At 45.6% G+C, this 14,503-nt stretch overlaps 1 long non-coding RNA gene across 1 annotated transcript in view; it reads right to left on the bottom strand.

Moving 5' to 3' along the window:
- Nucleotides 1-14,170, bottom strand: part of LOC145425560 (uncharacterized) — a 270,059-nt gene extending 255,889 nt beyond the window's left edge. Inside the window, exon 1 of the long non-coding RNA XR_013906281.1 lies at nucleotides 13,648-14,170. This is a non-coding gene — a long non-coding RNA (uncharacterized LOC145425560). The remainder of the gene's footprint in view (nucleotides 1-13,647) is intronic.
- Nucleotides 14,171-14,503: the final 333 nt, after the last annotated feature.

Below are 14,503 nucleotides of genomic sequence, written 5' to 3' on the forward strand. Positions count from 1 at the left end.
ACAGTGAAATGTAGCCTGACACGCTCCTCGACATGTGCAAAAATTGGGGGGGGGGGGGGGGGGGGGCTGTAGAGGAAGAACATTATATATATATTAGGGGTGCAACGATACACAAAATTCACGGTTCGGTTCGGTTCGATACTTTGGTGTCACGGTTCGATATTTTTTCGATACAAAAAAAATGTTCATGCCTTTTTAATTTGTCATTTATTAAAATTATAAATATATATTATAACTCAAAAGTACAGTTATCACTCACATAAGCTCAGCGATTCTCTGCGCGATCAACCTCTCACATGTTTAAGCTGCGGGAGATTTCACTTGTCATGTTTGCATAGTAAGCTAACGATTAATAAGACGATGTCAGAGGAATTGGTGCACAAATTATCATCACTCACAGATCAGTGCTGTCGCTCTCTATACACAGTTCGCGCGATTGCAAAGTGAAAGCAAAAAAATAAGCGCAAATTCAAACGCGATTGCAATATGTCACATATTGACAGTGGCTCACCGATGCCAATGACATAATTACCCAGCTACATTTCTGAAAGAATGCAAAAGCATTGACATATATTTTTCCTTCCTACGGGCAGGGCAGCGATAGATTTTGGTAGCCCGACTGAAAAAAAATCGCTAGCCCCGGGACGTCGGGCTAGCGATATTGCGAGCCCTGTATCTGATTGAGGAATCACTCATCTTTGTGTAGCCAGATGGGCTACTCGCCTTCCGTTGTTTTTCTTCTCTCATTCTCTCTCTCTCTCGCTCGCTCTACCACCCTCGCTCTCTTTCCACTGCACTCGCTCCTTGTATCAGGTGATCGGGTTAATTGGGAACCCACCTGCACATTGATTGCAGGGTGGCGCTAGCCTGTATAAAGCTAAGCCGATGTCTTGTTGGATTAATTCCTCCCGAGCTTCTGGTACGATACAGCAGTAAATGCTGGCGTACTGCGACGGACTGATCAGCAAGAGCCGATTATACGACAGCTACAGGTATGCTCTCGCTTAACCTTGGATTCCCTCCGAATACTGGAATTGGTGTTAATATCCTTTTCCGGCCTGTTGTAGCGCAGCAGTCTGTTTAATTCTGCCATTGCGGAGAGAGGTGTTCGTGGTATCTCCACCAATGAGAGTATAGTGCCTCCGGTCCTGGGGTAAGCTGTTAGAACTACTTTTATTAGCATTCATAGCTATAAGAGTTTAAGGTTACACTTATCTGTTTCAGGGTTCACTGCTGTACTCACCTCTCCATGGTAAATTGTCCAACCTAAATTGGAAGAGTGGACTGCCTTCTCAGTTGCTGTTGTGAACTCCTCCTTGGTGGAGTCTGCTGTCTTGTCTTGTTTTGTCTTATCTTGTTTTTAAATAAAATATGTGTCCCTTTAAACATAAGAAACTGAAGTTCGTATATTCAGGTAACAATGTACAGAAATATGTATAGAAAAATTGTACGGAGATGTGTATAAAGTGTATAGTGAAGCCCTCTTGAATGACTGCACTCTTCACCCGATCTCTACGAGAGAGGAAGGCCACCCTTTGAAGAAAGCTTTATAGTCCCTATAAACAGTCAATAGAAATGTGCAAATCTCAGAAATCATTGGAGCAGTGTCCTGGTAGTGTGCTTGCCTTCAGTCAGCACTTGTCGGACATTTTTCAGCAATGAACCCTGGAAATTTCACTATAAATGTGAAACTCACATTTTTCCTGCTTGACAAAGAAATGGTTGTTGTGTAATACCTGGTGGATGTAACATTAGTGGTTGGTGAGGGTCTTTCAAAGATCAGTATGTTGTCCTGAGAGAAGGCTGTCTTCTATTCCCGAGATAAACATTCAAAAGACAACAGAGGCAACAACAGAGCAAGAAAAGTATATGATACCTGCTTTTAGGGAGTAACAGATAGGGTTTTGGAGCGTAATGTCACGGGAGTTGGCGTGGCCAGGATTTTTGTTTGAGGCGCCATATTTCTGGGCCAAACAAAGCGCTAGCGAAAGAGGAGCGATAGCACGATAACACCAGCTATGGTTCATTCTTGCTGTGTTAGATTGCATGACCAGCAAGGGAATAAGCTTGAAAATGGGCTATCTTGTCATTGTTTCTCCACCTGGAAGCAACATGAGGAAGCTTATGTATCGGATGTTACCAAAAGAAGGCGTCAAGCCTGGATAGCAACTGTGAGATGAGCTGATATCCAGTTCTCAAACAATCTCCAAATATCTCTTAGTGTGCTCCAGACACTTTCATTCCGGTTCAGCCCCCCGGATTTGGTATAGCGTGGATATCCTTTGTTCCAGCTCGATCACTTTTTGGCTCAGGTTGATGCAGCTTTCACAACTGGATGTTGAGGTAAGTGGTGCCATTCCGAAATCTCGTACCGGTGACAGCGTCAAAAACAAAAAACTGCTGTATCGCTCTCAAACTGCTCCTCTGTGAACCACAGCCTGATAACCCTCCCTCTTCTTCCTGCTCTTAAACACAGCACCTCCTCTCTGTCCACGTGTTTCCTCGTTCCCTCCACTTCAGATCTTCACTTTGAACATTGGTGTAGGGTAATTTCCAATAAACCAAGTTCAAAAAAGGGGAGTCTATGGCTGACGCGTGTTCCTGGTTTCCAAAAGAAATGCTTCCAGTTGCATTATGATTTGAAGACTGTTTATTTATTACAAACTGAAGATGTAACAATGAACTCCTTCCTAAATAAGCATGAAAGTTCCAAAAAATAGCAGTTATCCAGAACTACCTGTGCACACATTCAGAAAACCGTGAAACTCCTAACCTCTCTGTCCATGCTCCTCCCCTTCCCTCTTTTAGGTTCTAATCCCAAAACAGTGACTTAAAATTACTTTATGTAAACACATATATTTTCACATTTATTAATCCTGAAAAGATGACTTATGTAATTAATCTATGAATTATAAAACAAACATGAACTCAATCGTAAATAAAAATATAAAGCAGACGTCTGGCGCTTACATTACCGGCCCCTAATTGTTCTAATAATGTATTGCCTTAGAACAATTACCACATTTTTTTAACTTTACAAACTTAATATGAACCACGTTTAGACATATCCAATGTTTAAACATATGACAAAATGTTATTTATAGACAAATGAATTGTCCAATACTTTGCCAATCAGCTTTGCAAAGTATATTAAGGCTGGTTTCTCTTCATTTCCAAAAGAACAGATGAAAAAGAATAAGAAAGAAAAGAAGGAAAGAGAGAAAGAAGGAAAGAGCCAGAGGTTGCTAGCACATGGCTTATCGTAGGGGCTTAGTCTTTACCACTAGCCCCTTTAGATTCCCCAAGCAGACAAATCTTGGTGATGGGTCTGTCCAAAACATTAGTCTTTGTCTTTATCCGGACTCGGCGAACGAGACCCTTCTTGTCTGGAACTGTTTTGATGATCTTTCCCATAATTCATGAGTTTCGTGGTGCACAGTCGTCCACAAGAAGAATGACATCTCCTTCTGCAAAGTTTCTTGATGCTGTGGCCCACCGCTGACGTTCTTGAACTTGAGGTAGGTGTTCTTTAATCCATCTCTTCCAAAATAGATTGGACATATACTGCACCTGTTTCCATCTACGTCGTGAGTAGAGGTCATTCTGGTCAAACAATCCTGGAGGCAATGAAGGTTTTGTTTTCAACAACAAAAGATGATTAGGTGTCAGAGCCTCCAAATCATTTGGGTCGCTTGATGCCCTGGTGATTGGTCGGCTGTTGATGATCGACTCTGCCTCACATAAGACTGTATGAAGGCATTCTTCTTCCAGAACTTGTTCTCTCACAGTAGAATTCAACACTTTTCGTATTGATCTTATCAACCTCTCCCATGCTCCGCCATGATGTGAAGCAGTGGGAGGGTTAAATGTCCACTTAATTCCATGCTGTTGAAATAGATGCTGAAACGGTGAAGTGTTCCAGTCAGTGATTGCTTCCTTCAGCTCACGACTGGCAGCACCAAAATTCGTCCCATTATCTGAGCGAATCTCCTTCACTTGTCCTCTCCGTGCTATGAAGCGCCAGATTGCATTTATGCATGAATCTGTGTCTAATGATGAGACCAGCTCTATGTGCACTGCACAAACCGCTAAACAAGTGAATATAACACCGTATCTTTTTAAGATGGTTCTTCCACGTCTTACTTCGAATGGGCCGAAGTAGTCTACACCAACCCGGGTGAAGGGTGGATCATCTGGCAACACTCGCTCTTGTGGAAGATCAGCCATCAGTTGTTTCCCAACTCTCCCATGCAAGCGACGACATGTCACACACTTTGTGATGATCTTTCTAATGGCTGTGTTGGCACTTGGGATCCAAAACTTCTGTCGCAATTCAGAGAGCATGTGATTGAGCCCTCCATGCCCAGTTTCTTTATGTATCTGTTGGAGGACTAAGTCAGAAATGTAAAAGTCTCTAGACAGGATAATAGGCTGCTTAGCAATTTCCGGCATAGCTGCCCAGCTCAGTTTTCCACCAACTCTCAACAGATCTTCCTGTAGTACAGGGTTCAGTTTGTATAAGTGGCTATTGCGCTTCACACTTTGTCCCTTGTGTAGAGCTGAAACCTCATCCGAGAATTTCTCCTTTTGGCAAAATCTGATTATATCGAGCTCTGCTTGATTCAGGTGTTCCACTGAAATTTGTGTAGGCTTAAAGCTTGTCCTGAAACTGTCAATCTGACTTTGCCTCAGCTGTCGATCATTGTCTAAGCTATTCTCCACACTGGTTACGCATTGCTCTTTACGTTTTTGACAGAGACTCCAAAGTAAGGCTTTAAGTTTCAGGAACCACGCCACCGCTCTTTTCAACTTTGTCCATGATGAGAAGTAATTTATCAGTCTCTTGAATGGAGCAACATTTTCCTCCACCTCTATCTTCTTTACTGTGGCTCTCTTGATCTCAGGATCACCAGAAGTGATTTCCGAACAATTCAGTGGAGTGTTAGGCCAAAACTCCACTGGACTGCGAAGAAAATCTGGCCCAGACACCCACGTTCTGTTCTTCATAAATTCATCTACTCTTTGCCCTCTTGAGGTGCAGTCAGCAGGATTCTTGTCTGTGCTGATGTGTTTCCACTGTTTCACATCAGAGCCTTTCAGGATAGCTGCAACTCTGTTTGCCACAAACGTACAAAAACGCGTGGTCTCATTCCGGAGATACTGGAGCACCACCTGTCTGTCCAAAAAACTGATTCTGCAAGGTCCAGTTGTAGCTCTCTTCTCAGGACACTATCCATCCTAATGGCTACTGTAGCAGCAGTCAATTCCAGACGGGGTATGGTAGGAGGCCTGAGAGGCGCCACTCTGGACTTGCCCATCATAAATACACATTGTGTCTCATTGCTCGTGTTACGCATGAGTAGGTAGCTGACTGAGCCATATGCATCCTCACTTGCGTCTGCAAAGTGATGTAGTTGTGCAAATACATCATTTCCAAAATCTTTGGGCTTGAAACATCTTGCAACTGAGAAGTGTTCCAAAGCAGGAAGGCTGGTTAACCAGTCAGTCCACCGCCTCTTTATGTGCTCAGGTAAGTCGTCATCCCACCCGATCTTCAATCTGCACAATTCCTGCAGGATAATCTTTGCTGGCAAGACTGCTGGCGTCCTCTTCTTGTGAATGGGCGATCTTTGATGTTGATCTTAAATCTGAATGTGTCTGACTCAACACACCAATTGAGACCAAGGGCCCTCTCAAGTGGAAGTTTGCCATGATCCAGGTCCAGGGTTTTCATTTCTGCTGCCAGTTCAGACTTTGGGATGGAGTCAAGCACCTTCCTTCGGTTGCTCACCCATTTGTTGAGATGGAAGCCTCCGTTGGCACAGATTTTCATTAGATCTTGACACATTGATATAGCTGCCTCCTCCGTAGCGACAGACTTGAGACAGTCATCAACGTAAAAGTTCTGCAGGACTGTTTGAACAACTTCAGCTCTGAACTGCCTACTCTGGTCTTCAGCACACTTCCTCAAAGCAAAATTGGCGCAACTGGGTGAGGATGTGGCCCCAAACAAATGCACAGTCATCTTGTGCTCAGTCAAAGCTTGATTGCAGTCGCCACCTGTCCACCAGAGGAACCTGAGTAAGTCAGAGTCACCGTCGGGCACCTTCACCTGGTGAAACATTGCTTCAACGTCTGCCATAATTGCAACAGGTTCCTTTCTAAATCGTATGACAACACCAATGAGACTGCTTGTCAAATCTGGACCCTGAAGAAGTTGATCATTCAGGGATGTGCCCTGATAGGATGCTGCACAGTCGAACACAACTCTTAATTTCTGCTTCACAGGGTGGTACACGGCGTGATACCACACTTTTCCTTCTTTGTGCGCCAGTTCATCATTTGACAGTTGTACTGCATAGCCCTTTTTAAGAAGGTCTTCCATGAAGTCTGTGTACTCTTGTCGGAAGCAGTCATTCCTGAGAAATTTAAGCCTCATGTTATGTGCTCATTGTTCAGCGACTGAGCGATTATTTGGCATGGTGACCAATCTGTTCTTCAGAGGTAGACATATTGTATTGTGGCCATCCATCAGTTTTGCAGATTCCATGACCATGTCCATAAACTAATGGTCCTCTCTTGACATTTCCACTTCATCATGTTTTCCTCCCTCTGGAAAATCCACCATGAACTGTTGAAGCCACAGGTTCTCTAAACGGCTCACTGATATGCGGTTTGCATTAGCCTTGGCTGGGTTTCTCTTGTCTGCATGACAGCCAGTTTCTCTCAAAGGTCCATTCACAGTCCAACCTAGCTTGGTTCTTACAGCATACGGTCCATTACCTACACTGCTTACAACCTCCCATGGCTCCATTGCTTTAGGTACATTTGCTCCGATAAGCAATCCAATGTCAGTCTCAATTCGAGGCAGTTTTACTTCTTTAAGGTAAGGCCACTTTTCGAGATCCTTCTGTAGGGGTATGTTTTCTTTTCCTACAGGTATTGTCCTTTGTGTAAAGACATCTGGCAGATCAATAAAGTCGTCACCAGATAAACTACTGACCTCCAAGCCTGACACTACATGAGTACAGACAGGTTTCTCTTCATTCATAGTTTTCAGTAGTATGTCAGTTTTCCTTCCAGTGATCTTCAATTTGTCCATTAATGTCTCTGTACAGAATGTGGCAGAGCTTCCTGGGTCCAAGAAGGCGTAAGTCTGCACTACTACACTTCCCTTTTTGGCTTTGACCTGTACAAGAACTATTGCAAGTGTGTAGTCATCTTCCCCGGCCCCAGTTGGCCCACAATCCTCAGACTCTGCACAGACAAAGGCACTTAAGATCGTTTGACTTTCACTGTTCTTAGTTTTCTTCTCTGTGTCAGCATCTGTGTCCCTTTTCTTGATATGCAACAATGTATGATGAGCAAGAGAACATACCTCACAGCTCACCTTTCTCTTACAAAGTTTGCTCATGTGACCTTGCTTCAAACAGCTAAAACACAGTCCTTTGCCTTTCAAAAATTCCAGCTTTTCGTTGTGTGGCTTGCCCTTAAACTTACCACACAGGTCTATGATGTGCCCACCATTACAGAACAGACATGCCTGTGGAGTGGGTTTCACATAATTTGTGTTTTCCATTGGCTTTGTGTCTTTCTCCTGAATGTCCAATGGTGTGGCACTGGTGGTGAATGACTTCTTCATTACAACCCTTTTCTGATCCTTGTTACTGTTTTGTTTAATGGTGAATGGTTTAGCAGTGGTGCTATCCTTTATGTCACCAAAAACAGGGTGAAGTGCAATTTTGGCTTGTTTATTAACAAACTCCACCAAATCCTTGAACTTGACTCTTCTGTCGCCTCGCTCTTGCATACCACACACAACAGTTCTCCACCTTTCACGTAACTTGTATGGAAGTTTTGCTACAATGGCTTTCAAGCTTGCGACATTATCAAGTTCCTCCATGTAACTCACTTCAGCCATGGTGTTACAGCAAGCTGTCAGAAAGAGTTTAAACGCATTTAAGGCTTCTGCATCTTCTGGCTTGATAGGTGCCCAGTTTGAGACTTTGTTCATGTAGGCTACAGCAATTTTGCAGTCATTTCCAAAGTGCTCTTTAACGAGCTGTTTAGCCTTGTTATAGTCTACATCTGGCTTCATATGAAGGCAGCTCTTTATTAGCTCTTTCGGCTGTCCATTAGTGAACTGCTCTAAGAAGTAGAGGCGGTCCTTAGGACTTTCAGTGTGAGACTCTACTCCGTGCTCAAAGGCGCTTACAAATGTATTGCGCGGACCAACTGTGTGGGGTGATGGAGCACCTCTTCAACCTGAGCCTGAGGTTGGGAAGAGTCCCACAGCTCTGGAAAACCTCCTGTGTTGTACCAGTGCCAAAGACTTCACGCCCCAAGGACCTCAACAGCTACAGGCCGGTGGCTCTGACATCCCACCTGATGAAGACCCTGGAGCGGTTGGTCCTGGCTCAGCTTCGGCGCCTAACAAGCTCATCACTGGACCCACTTCAGTTTGCCTACCAGCCTGGCATTGGCGCGGATGATGCCGTCATTCACCTCCTACATCGTTCCCTCGCTCACCTGGAGACCGCTGGAAGCACTGTGAGAATCATGTTCTTTGATTTCTCCAGTGCCTTCAACACTATTCTTCCCTCGGTTCTGAAGGACAAGCTGGAGAACTCTGGAGTGGACCATCACCTCACTACCTGGATTTTGGACTACCTCACCGACCGACCACAGTATGTGAGGACTCAGGGCTGTGTGTCGGACAGGGTCGTCTGCAGTACGGGGGCCCCACAGGGAACGGTTCTGGCTCCGTTCCTCTTCACCATCTACACTGCAGACTTCTCCAACAATTCCACCCAGTGCTTCCTGCAGAAGTTCTCTGATGACTCTGCAATAGTCGGCCTCATCACTGATGGGGACGACAAGGAGTACAGAGGACTGACTCAAGACTTTGTGGACTGGTGCCAGCTGAACTACCTCCAGATCAACGCCAGTAAAACCAAGGAGCTGGTGGTAGACTTCCGCAGGCACAAGCATTCTCCACTGCAACCACTGAACATCCAGGGTATGGACATTGAGGCTGTGGACAGCTACAGGTACCTTGGTGTTCATCTGAACAACAGACTGGACTGGACTCATAACTCAGACGCCCTCTACAGGAAAGGGCAGAGCAGGCTGTACCTGCTGCGGAGACTCAGGTCGTTTGGGGTGGAGGGCCCACTCCTGAAGACCTTCTATGACTCTGTGGTGGCTTCTGCTATCTTTTATGGTGTGGTCTGCTGGGGCGGCAGCATCTCTGCTGGGGACAGGAAGAGACTGAACAGGGTGATCCGAAGGGCCAGCTCTGTTCTAGGATGCCCTCTGGACCCAGTGGAGGTGGTGAGTGACAGGAGAATGGCGGCTAAGCTGTCATCCCTGTTGGACAACGTCTCCCACCCCATGCAGCAGACTGTGACAGCACTGAGCAGCTCCTTCAGTGGGAGACTGCGGCACCCACGGTGTGGGACGGAGAGATTTCGCAGGTCTTTCCTCCCCACTGCTGTCAGACTCCACAACAAAGACTTTAACTGAACAAACACACACATCCACACATGTGCAATAACACTAAGTGCAATAATCTTTTCTGGCATCGTTGTATTTTTACTCAGTTGTATATAGCATTCGTATTCTATTTTTATCTTATTGTATATTTTTATTCTATTTTATTCTACTGTATATAGTATATTATTTTATTCTATTCTGTACAGCTGTGTACTGTATTTATTCTTATTGTATTCTAATTTTTGCGTCATAACTTTTGCACTGTCCACTTCCTGCTGTGACAAAACAAATTTCCCACGTGTGGGACTAATAAAGGTTATCTTATCTTATCTTATCTTAATCTAGAGGATCACCACTGAAGGTAGGGATGTCTAAAGGTGGCAATGTCATCATTTTTTGTTGTTTCACCATCAGCTCAGTTATATTATTCTGACGTGTCATAACAGTACAGAGTGTTTCAACTGCTTGCTCATCTGCTGCAAAATCCACTCTAGACTGCTGCGTACCAATAGGGTGATTTTGTAAAGGCATGAATTCCCCATAACCATTTTCTGTGTTGGTGACTGGAGTTTGACTTACAGGTAATGGTATGAATCCAGAATCAATAGTCGTTGGGTATGCAGGACTCACATGCGACGAGCGCTCATTTTCAAAATTCTCTAATACCTTTAATTTAGCATCAGAGGCGGCAATAGCAGTTTGCAGATCAAGCTGCTCTCTTTTTGCTTTCAACTCAGTTTTCTGTCGTTCAAGCTCTTGTTTTTGTTTGAGAGCAGTTGCTTGTGCAAGCAATGTGGCTCTCGCCATTTCAGCTTTGAGGCGTACTGAGGAAGCAGTGAACACTTGGCTCCCAACGGCTGACCTGCGCCTCCTGCTTTTACTGCTTAATGCAGCGGACATCACAGAAACACTGTCGGAAGGCTGGATGTCTGCATCACACTGTCTAGCTTGTTCTGTGCGCTCCTCAGCTGCTTTAACCCACGTTTCCACATGTTGCATGAATCTACGAATACGACTAGCATTAGGTTCATACCAAGAACTTTGGTCCTTTTCAAATTCGGAGGAGATTATCCCCACTGCGAGAGTCACCACATTCCCAAACCAGAAACCGTGGATGGACAGATCGATCCGCACTGCAGTCAACGCCAGGACCGCCTCCTACAACGCGGGTCTCGCCACTGGCGATATGAGCGCCTACAAAGCGGCCTCATACGGCGTGCGGCACGCGGTGAGAGATGCCAAACGCGGTACCGGGAACGTGTGGAGTACCGCTTCCACCAGGGCGACACACGGAGTATGTGGCACGGACTACGCACCATTACGGACTACAAAGCCAGGGACACTGCGCCGATCAACGCCGACTCAGCATTCACCAACGAGCTGAATCAGTTCTACGCCCGTTTCGAGGTTAGCCAGGCGGCTAATGCTATCTACCGCCTGACTACCGAGGACAGTGACGTCATCAGCGAGAGACCGGTGACCAGCATCGCGGAGCATGACGTCCGAGCGGCACTGAGGAGAGTGAACACAAGGAAAACGGCGGGGCCAGACGGCATCAACGGCCGTCTGCTGCGCTGCTGTGCTGACCAGCTAGCAGGTGTGTTCACTTACATCTTCAACGAGTCCCTGGCGAAGTCTGTGGTCCCCACATGCTTCAAAAGATCCACCATCATCCCTGTGCCCAAGAACAGCAAACCCTCATCCCTGAACGTTGCACTGACCTCGGTAGTAATGAAGGTGTTTGAGAGGCTGCTGAAGAACATCATCTCCTCCTCCATCCCAGACACCATAGATCCGCTGCAGTTCGCCTACAGATCCAACAGATCCACAGAGGATGCCATCGCCCACGTCCTACACACCACTCTCAGCCACGTGGACAAGAAACAGGGTAACTATGTGCGAATGCTGTTTGTTGATTACAGTTCAGCGTTTAACACAATAGTGCCCTGCAGACTGTTCACAAAGCTCAGGGATCTGGGACTTAACAGCCGTCTGTGTGCATGGGTGTTGGACTTCCTCACTGGCAGAACTCAGGTGGTGAGGGTGGGCAGGTGCTTCTCCAACAGCATCACAATCAACACAGGAGCACCTCAGGGATGTGTCCTCTCGCCACTGCTCTACTCCCTCTACACTTCAGACTGTGTGGCCACCCATGGCTCCAACACCATTGTGAAGTTTGCTGACGACACAGTGGTGTTGGGTGCCATCTCCAACAACGATGAGGCGGCCTACATGGATGAAGTGAAGAATCTGGCATCGTGGTGCCAGGACAACCACCTCCAGCTGAACGTCAGCAAGACCAAGGAGCTGGTGGTGGACTTCAGAAGGGGTCAGCACAGAGACTACAAGCCCATTATCATCAATGGAGCTCCAGTGGAGAGGGTGCAGTCCTTCAAGTATCTTGGTGTCCACATCTCCTCAGAGCTGACATGGGCTGCCCACATTCAGGTCCAGACCAAAAAGGCTAGGCAGCGCCTGTATCACCTACAACAACTGAGGAAGTTCAGGGTCTCTCCAAAGATCCTCAGGATTTTCTATACAGGCGCTGTGGAGAGCATCCTCACACAGAACATGACATCGTGGTTTGGGAACAGCTGTGTGAAGGACCAAAAAGCTCTCCAGAGAGTGATCCGTACAGCAGAACGCTGCTGCAGGATTGCTCTCCCCCCGCTTCAGGACACCTACACCAGGAGATGCCGGACTAGAGCAGCGCAGATACTGAAGGACCCGTCCCATCCTGGCAACAAACTGTTCCAACTTCTGCAATCTGGTAGAAGGTTCCGCATCTTCCGGGCAAGGAAGATGCGGAACATTTCACATCATCTATAATTGACTGAGACAGGACTCTCTTCCAGATACTAAAAAAAGGAACAATGTACATTTCAAATTACTTTAATTTTAAATATGTTTATATTGTCTATCCTGTAAAATAGTCAGATGTCTATTCTTATTAATGTACAGAATTCACCTGCTTGCTGCTACTACTGCACATTCACCCAATGTATATACTATATATATATATATATATATATATATATATATTAGGGGTGCAACGATATTCGTATCGATATTGAACCGTTCGATACAGTGCTTTCGGTTCGGTACGCATATGTATCGAACAATACAACATTTGTAATTTATTTTATCAACTTTCCTTCTGACGATGCTGTCTGTGTTGAGCGCTCAGTGAATCTGCGTTCGACTACTCCGCCTAGGCTCGACAGTGCAGCCTAGGCGGAGTAGTCGAACGCAGATTCACTGAGCGCTCAACACAGACAGCATCGTCAGAAGGAAGAGCGCAGGGCAAGCTAGCGAGACAGAAGTTAAGCTCTCCTTGTAACATGGACCTCCCCCACCCTCATTCAGATCTGGCGTTTGGAATTATTTTGGTTTTCATGTGATGTATGACCCTGAAGGTAAGCGAGTCATGGACTAAAGTAAAACAGTATGTTGGATGTGCCACGCAATGCTCAATTACATGGGTGGGAACTAGTGTGTTAGCGCAGTTAGCTCGTTAACGTGTTGGCCGTCTAGCCCCATGCACGGGGCGATGGGCGGTAGCTCGTTAACGGAGATTTGCCGTGCTGTGGCGTTAAGGTCATTTCAACGAGATTAACCTGAAAGCACTAGTGGGAACACAACGAATATGACTGCACATTTACGCCGACATCATCCTAGTGCAAAGACAAGTGGAAGCAGAAAAAAAACAAGCAAGCATGCTACTAACTTTAGCCGAGTCATTTAGACAGCTGTTTAATATGCTGCTGAGAATATAGCCCAGAAGAAGCGGATAGTATAGCTTTTATTTTGGAAAGAGACATTTCTCTGTAATAAACTCTCTTTTCCAAATGTGACCAAGTGGTCGGCGGGGTTATGAACAAAATAAATAAACTTGACAACGCCACCTAGGGGAATTACACCCCCAGGAAATATATTTAAGAAAAATAAATAAAAGGAATAAAAGAAGACCGCACAGATTCAAGGATGCACACTGAGGCAGGTTGGCTTCCAATATTAAAACAGTTTTATTTATAGAAATAAATAAAATATTATAAATAATATTTTATAAATAAAATATTAAAAGTCAAGATGTAGCGTCATTATTGACAGTGTCCTACAGTAAAAATAAACAATCGTGAAACTTGGACTTACCAGCAGCCGTGGAACCAAAAGAAAATCACACCAAAAGAATCACTGCAGACCACCCAGTGCTGTACAAAAGAAAGTGTGAAAACGACCCACCACCTGAGGTCCCAGGGCCACTGGCTCGTCCTCCTTCACTGAAATAAAACACAGAAAAGTATGTTAAAAGAATAAAAGGACACTGAGCGTCAGGCTCGCTACAAATCATAAAAAGACTAAAACACACTTTAATAACTTTAATAAAAGAAATCACACACACACACACACACACACACACACACACACGGGAAAGGCTTATTCCCCACGGGTCAAACTACCACTCGTGCTGGTAATAATTATTCTCAGGCGTAGGCCGGTCTGGCTCCCCACCGGCTGAGACCGGCCACCCAGGCGATTTAGAGTCCCAGCACGACACTCGGGCAGAGAATCACTTCAGCCCGATCACAGAAGTGTGGGTACGAGCAACAGTCCAGGGTAAAATAGAACACCAGGCGAACCCAAAAAAAGGTAAGCCTACTTAATAAAAACAAGATAAGACAGATCCCTGAGCTTTGTGAACAGTCTGCAGGGCACTATTGTGTTAAACGCTGAACTGTAATCAACAAACAGCATTCGCACATAGTTACCCTGTTTCTTGTCCACGTGGCTGAGAGTGGTGTGTAGGACGTGGGCGATGGCATCCTCTGTGGATCTGTTGGATCTGTAGGCGAACTGCAGCGGATCTATGGTGTCTGGGATGGAGGAGGAGATGATGTTCTTCAGCAGCCTCTCAAACACCTTCATTACTACCGAGGTCAGTGCAACGTTCAGGGATGAGGGTTTGCTGTTCTTGGGCACAGGGATGATGGTGGATCTTTTGAAGCAT

Source organism: Astatotilapia calliptera, chromosome 3 (assembly GCF_964374335.1).
Source record: "Astatotilapia calliptera chromosome 3, fAstCal68.1, whole genome shotgun sequence".
NCBI classification, from domain to species: domain Eukaryota; kingdom Metazoa; phylum Chordata; class Actinopteri; order Cichliformes; family Cichlidae; genus Astatotilapia; species Astatotilapia calliptera.